Below are 7,558 nucleotides of genomic sequence, written 5' to 3'. Positions count from 1 at the left end.
GTGAGGCAGAGAGAATAGGAAAGCCTGGAGGAGAGAGACTGGAAAGACTCCAAGAAGACCTGGTCTTTCTAGAGTAAGTAGCAGCACAGACAGAATTCTCCAGAACTTTCAGGAAAGCACTGAAGACTCCAAAGCCTATGTTTAAGGAGTAAAATGGTTGACTTGGGAAACACAGTGTAAGAGTTGCAAACACTACTTTAACTTGTTAAACTAATATCAGTTGAAGTAAATAGCTGGCTCCCATTTGGAAAACAACTTGTCTTCTAAATGACTAGAAATTTGGAATTCTTCAGGGGTAAGAGCCACTACAGAGAAGTAAATAAGGGGTCAATGGGTAGAAAGAATAGAAACTCTCGTGAGAAGTTCTAAATAAATTTTCATTCAAAGGAATCTGGAGCTTTAAAACAAAATCATGTCTTTGACACAGGAATTATACTTCTAGGAATATATCCCAAAAAACAATCTTAAATAATTGAATAAAAAACATTAAACACAAAGATGTCAATGTAATACTTTTATGGTTAAAAAGGAGAGCTATGTGAATTCTTAAAAACAGGGAAATCATTAAATAAATAATATATACCATAGAAAATGAAGTCGTAATATTAAAACAACTTAAAATATTTTAAATTGTGCATTATGATGCATCAAATGAAAAAAATGAAAAATTTGCACCGACATAATATTCTGTTTGTGCACAAAAGCATGAAAATATAGACAATGATTATCTCTTAACAGTGTAATTATGAGTGACATTTATTTTTTAATCATTTTCCAAATGTTCTAAACACCATGGGAAGCAGTCCAACATAATGCAAAAAACTCAAGATCTGCATTTAGCTAGCTGGCTTATCATTTTTACTAGCCCTACAACCTCATATATTCTACTAGCTTTGTGATCTTGGGCATTTTACTTAAAATTCTTGGGGCCTCAGTTTCCTCATCTGTGAGAATGGGATAATAATAATAGCTACCTCATACAACTGCCTTAAAAATTAATGAAATAATGTAAATTATGAAATGAAATTAATTAAATGAAATAATGTACTGCATGAACAGTTCTGGAAAATAGTTAACTGTTCGATTAATTTTAGCCATTCCTTAAAAAAAAAAAAAAGAAAACACGCGCTCATGTTTGTGTGTATGTGTGTGTGTGTGTGTACACACACCTACTCAAGCATACATATTCAAGTTTTAAAACAATAAAAATAAACACAGCTGATCATATAAAAGGACAGTTGAGTATTGTTAAAAAAAAAACCCTTTTAATTACACTTAGTTTGCTTAAGACCTAGGGAGGAGCCTGACACAGGGTAGGCTGGTCAGGGCAGTGAATGTGGGCTCTGCCCAAGCGAAGTGTGCCTCTCTCCTGTAATCTTGTTCATCCCTGTTCCTCATGGATCACATTTGTTCACTCCTCTCCTGATTGCTCAGTGCTTTGGAAATGGATGGGACATGATAGAAGTTTTTCTTCTAGAAATAGAGGTTTTTCTACAAACCATTGAATATGGGAGGTCTAATGTTCAAATACTTTTTCTTCATTACCTGGGGGCGATAAACTCCATCTTCTCTACAGGTCTGCTGTAGAAAGGGAGGAAATATTAGAACAATTCATTGAATTCACTTTCTATATTTTTTCCAGTACCCTGCAAGTTATAGTAGGTCTCTATCTCAGCATAAAGGGAGCACAGGGTGGATGGAAAGGGCCAATCCTCCAGAGAGTAAAACTGCTGGAGACCTGAGCAGTATAATCCCAGTTCTCCATTAATGATCTTGGTCTATGGTGTGGTTTAGAAGGAAAGTATAGAATCAAATTTTAACTCTGGATTTACTAGAGTTGAAATCAAGCAAATTACTGAGTTTCTGAATGCTAAATTTCCCACCTATAAATTAGGATTATAAATAGTTACTTCAGAGAGTTATAGGAAGGACTAATGAAATATTACTTGGAGTAAGATATGTGATGTAGGGGCACCTGGGTGTCTCAATCGTTTGATTGTCTGCCTTCGGCTCAGGTCGTAATCTCGGGGTCCTGGGATCGAGTCCCACATCAGGTTCCCTGCTCATTGGGGAGTCTGCTTCTCCCTCTGCCTCTCCCCCTCTTGTGCTCTCTCTCAAATAAACAAAATCTTAAAAAGAAAAGATGTGGTATACAGTAAGCATCCATCAAGTAGCAGCTACTACTACAGAAACTAAAGAAGAAAGGGAAGTGTGGAGTTTCCATGATGATAACAAATGCTAATAATTGCTAACATTTAATATGTGTCAAGCACTAGTTTGAGCATTTTGTCTATAATCAGTTAATCCTCACAACAGCCTTAAGAGTTGGGGAATATTATTAATCTATTCAATATTAATTTGTACAATATTAATTCTCTCTGTTTTATATATAAGGAGGCTACTGAATATAAAATGTAGTTTGGAGATACTTTGGAGCTTCTTGCAACTCTGTTAATATCTATCTATATTATAAAACTTCTCTCTCACTCTAGATTCTGAACTCTCTCTTCAATGACAGATCTTTGTATTCCGGGGTTTGCTTGGCTTATGGAAAATATACAATAAATATATTTTAAAGAGAACTGCTCTGCCCACAAGAACGGAAATTAGTTCTACACTCAGTGCAGAAATTCATTTCATTTAAGATTTCAATGGCTACAAAGGAACAGACGAGTTGTATCTTCTCCATCTACAATACATATTTTGAGATCAAAGTTTTATAGTAATGATCAAGATCATTCATCAGTTTGCATTAAATAACAATTCAATAGAGATCATATACTGGGTGTGAGGGATTATACTGCTACTTTGGATCTCTGCTGCCCATTGTGTTTTGGGCACTTTCTGCTGTTTTCATGAGCCCACCGAATCAATCACAACACAGTTCATTCCATTCATTTGATTTTGCTCAAAGCCTATGTCCACACAATTAATCAACTCAAATGTGTAGAAATTTGAACCAGCCATTAGACGATAGAAATAACCAGGGACCAGGCCACAATCTGAGGAATTTGGTTAAGTGGCCACAAATATGGCTGAAGTCAAACACACTGGGATTTGCACATCACTGAACTGCGAGCAATGCATTAGAATGTGTACTAGCAAAAAGTCCTGATCTGAAATTCTCTTCTGCATTAGGACATCAAAGAAAGCAAATGGCAAAGAATGTTTACTGTCATCGTAATAAATCTGTTGCAACTCTACAATGTCCTTCAGCATATTATTTTTTGAAATGAGTGAATTTCCTTGAGACATTTCAGGGAAGAGTGAGTGATTAGCTGATTTTGCACAATATATTTCTTTTCTATTTATATGAATATTTAAAAAATAGGACTTCTACATAACTTTAAAATATTCATATGTAAGTGGTTCGTGGCTTGGGTATTTAACTTTCTGATTCACCATTTTACTGGCTTCTGGAAATGCTGTGGTTGTTCAGGTATGTGTTTTTATATTCCAATAGTTAGAAAAGCCTTTGATTTCCTTTAGACTTTTGCTCTTCAGTAATACAAAATGACCCTCATTTAAAGATGCAGCTACCTATGCTAATAGCTGCCAGGAAACATCTCCTTTGAAATAAACATGCAATCTTTCTTTTAGAGAGTGGTTTTGATTGTTATTTGCAAGCACTCTTAATGTTTATATCACTTTCTTTTTGCTAAACTGTTTTAGGGATCTTACATAACTTTGAAATAAATGTTAGTCAAATGTTGATTCTGGTACTATAACAGAAAGATTGAGGGCAGGGAGAATGAGTCTCTATAAAATATGTTACATATTTCATATTAGAATGCTCCATAATTAATGCATCACTCTCCTGAGAACTTCAAAGAAGATGCCATACGGGTAGAACTACTATTCACTATGGCCAACAATTTCACATTCTAAATTGAATGGTCAGAGATAATGGAATGTAGAAAGTCCTGCACATTTTAGCAAAGGATTATGATTTAAAAGATATGACTCTAGACAAGTCAAGCTGACTGGCAAGGACACAAATATATAAACAAAGACTGTCATCTTGAATATAAATACCCATTTCCTGGCAGTCTAAAGATACATATCCAGGGGCATCTAGGTGGCTCAGTTGGTTAAGCATCTGACACTTGATCTCAGCTCAGGTCTTGATCTCAGGGTCGTGGGTTCAAGCCTCATTTGGGTCTACACACTGGGCATGGAGCCTACTTAAAAAACAAATAAGTAGGGTGCCTGGGTGGCTCAGTTGATTAAGTGTTGGCCTTTGGCTCAGGTCATGATCCCAGAGTCCTGGGACCAAGTCTCGCATCGGACGGGAAATCTGCTTCTCCCTTTCTCTCTCTACCCCTCACCCTGCTCTTGTTCTCTCTCTCTCTCTCTAGCTCTCTCTCTCTCAAATAAATAATCTTTTAAAAAGTTAAAAAATTAAAAAATAAATAGATAAAATGAAGATACATATCCAACTACTAGTAAATAAAATACCAAGAGGTAAGACAGAGATAGGTTAATGACCTACTTTGGAAGGGGAGATGCCTATATCTACACAATGAATAAAAACATGGTGTAGGAGCTCAGTCAGACAGAAGCTTAAAGAGAAGTCATATATTCAGCAAAGACCTCTTTTGGAAAATATCCATCAGGAACTTGAGGGATAAACTTGAGCTTCCTAAAGCCAAGGGTGACCTATGGCTTCCTGGTAGTTTTAATACGCAGTCTCAGCCTTAGCCTGGAGGTAATCAGATCACCTGTCGAGACTTCTGGGAGGTTGGCATGGATTTTGTAAAGACAGAGTTCACTTGGCACCATGGTCAGATGAAATCAGGTAATATAAGAGTCAAGGAAAATAGAATTTCCTCAAAGAAGGACTCCACATGAAGACAGAAGTGCTGGGAACTGCAGACCCTCTGCCCTCTACTTGTTACCTGAGGCGTGCACCCCCCCCCCCCACACACAGGCAAAGAATAGTAAGACCTGGGGTCTCTGGAGCACTAAGGAAATGTGGGCAATGTTGGAGGGAATGCACATCATTTAACATTGGCTACACTCTCAATTAAAATGTCAATTCAGTAACACAATTTATAGTGAAATGGATAAAAACCCAGACCAGGTGATTCTCCTCTGTGACACCACAGACAGATTTTGGTACATACTAATGTTGTTTTCTAGCTGGAATGGGCCAGCTTGGAGGTGACCCTCCAAGGTTGGGGCACTGGCCTTCAGGACCTGGTAGATACTTCCATGGATAAGGGAAATAAGGAGAAGGAGGAGCTCTGACCTCTCCCACCACCAGGCCCAGCTACCCCTTGCAGATTTTGTCCTTCCATAACTCACAACTAAGCTCTGACAACTGGCTCTGGGCTCCTGGATCAGCAGTTCGCAGATGAACTGCCAGCATCCAAGGCCTTGTCTCAGGTTCTGATTTTAGGAGAGTGAAAATTACAGCAATTCTTTCAAAGAGGGAGTGTGCAAAATTTTTTTTTGTCTACAGAAATACATGTTTTTTTAAGTATTCTATAGATTATAAAACCAGTTATCTATTATTTAGTTGCTCCCTTTAATGGTCTTTGGTTGGCATTTCTTTGTTCCTATGTTGTCTTCCCTTTTTGGAAATACCAAGTTATCCAAAAACACTCATCTTGGGGGGGGGGCGGAGCAAGATGGCAGAGGAGTAGGAGACCTGGATTTTGTTTGGTCTCAGGAATTCAGCTGGATAGGGATCAAACCATTCTGAATACCTACAAACTCAACAGGAGATTGAAGAAAAGAATAGCAACAACTCTCTGAACAGAAAAGCGACCACTTTCTGGAAGGTAGGACATGTGGAGAATTAAATCCGAGGCGATATTCGGGAGGATAGATGTTGGGGGGAGGGGGCCTCCGCTGGCTGCTTCTGGCGAGTTATAGAGCTGCGGAGCACAAAATCAGAACTTTTAGAAGTCGGCTCTGCTGAGGGATGTCGCTCCAGTGGCTAAGCCGGGGATGGAACCCTCGCTGGGACGGTGTGGTCTCAGGACCCTCGGGGTCACAGAAAGACCGGGGGTGCCTGAGTGTGGCAGAGCTCCCAGGTATTGGAGCAGGGAAGCTGGCTGCAGAGACAGAGCCGAGGAGCGGACTCTCAGCTTGGGGTTACTATAGATCGTGATCCAGGGCACAGTCGGGCCACTGCTCCTCCAGCAGGGACCCAACAAGTGGCAGATCCGGGGAGACTCCCCTTCCTCCCCCGGGAGGAGCGGCCCGGGAGTGCACCACAGGGATCTGCTGGGTTTGGAGACTCCACACGGGGTTGGGTGCCAGAGATAGAAATGCTCGGTCACAGGCAGGGTGAGCACCAAGTGCGGCTGGGAACCAGGGAGACGAGAGTGATTGACTGCTTTTCCCTGGGGGCTCACTGAAGAGCGGGGCCCCGAGTTCTCGGCTCCTCCGGGACGGAGATTGGGAGGCCACCATTTTCACTCTTGTCCTCCAAAGTTGTATGGAAAGCTTGCAGGGAACAAAAGCTCCCGAGAGCAAACCCTAGCAGATTACTTAGCCCAGACCGGGCAAGGGCGGGGCAATTCCGCCTCCAGCAAAGACATTTGGGAACCACGGCAACAGGCCCCCCCCCCAGAAGATCAGCAAGAACAGCCAGCCAAGACCAAGTTTACCCATCAATGAGAACGGGAGAACTCCAGAGCTAGGGGAATAATGCACATAGAATTCATGACTTTTTTTTACCATGATTCTTTAGTCTTTCAAAGTTAATTTTTTTTTAACTGTCTTTTTTTGTTGTTGTTGAATTTTTCTTTTTCCCTTTTTCAACCAACATCTTATCAATACCTTTTTTAAAAAACATTTTTATCTTTCATTTTTAGAGTCATATTCTATCCCTTCATAGTAGTTACCCTTATTTTTGGCATATATATATAAGTTGTTCTCTCTTTAAAATTTTGAGATAGTGTCTTCTAACAGATCAAAATATACCCTAATTCTCTAGTGTATGGTTTTGTTCTACTCTCCTGCCTGATCACATTCTTTCCCCCTTTTTTTTTCTTTTTTTTTTAAATCCTCTTCTTTCTTTTTTCAAACAACTTCTTATCAATTGCTTTTATAAAAATTTTTATAATTTTCATCTTTACAGTCATATTCCATCCCTTCATCATATCAACCCTTATTTTTGTACATATATAAGTTTTTCTTTCTTTAAAATTTTGGGGGGCACTTTCTACTAACAGACCAAAATACACCCAAAATCTAGTGTGTGGCACTGATCTATGCACCAGCCTGATCATATTTGATGATATTCTGTTTTTTTGTTTTGTTTTGCTCTGTTTTTGTTTGTTTTTATCTTTTTCTTTTTCCTTTTTCTTTTTTTCCCTTTCTTTTCCCCCAACTTCAGGTCTTTTCTGATTTGTTTAGAGTATATTTTCTGGGGACGTTGTTAGCATGTTAGCATTTTGCTCTCTCATTAATCTATTCTCCTCTGGACAAAATGACAAGACAGAAAAAATCACCTCAACAAAAAGAACAAGAGGTAGTACCAACTGCCAGGGACCTACTCAATATGGACATTAGTAAGATGTCGGATCTAGAGTTCAGAATCATC

This window comes from Neomonachus schauinslandi, chromosome 2 (assembly GCF_002201575.2).
Source record: "Neomonachus schauinslandi chromosome 2, ASM220157v2, whole genome shotgun sequence".
In the NCBI taxonomy this organism is placed as follows: domain Eukaryota; kingdom Metazoa; phylum Chordata; class Mammalia; order Carnivora; family Phocidae; genus Neomonachus; species Neomonachus schauinslandi.
Note: the sequence above shows the minus strand (reverse complement) of the source record.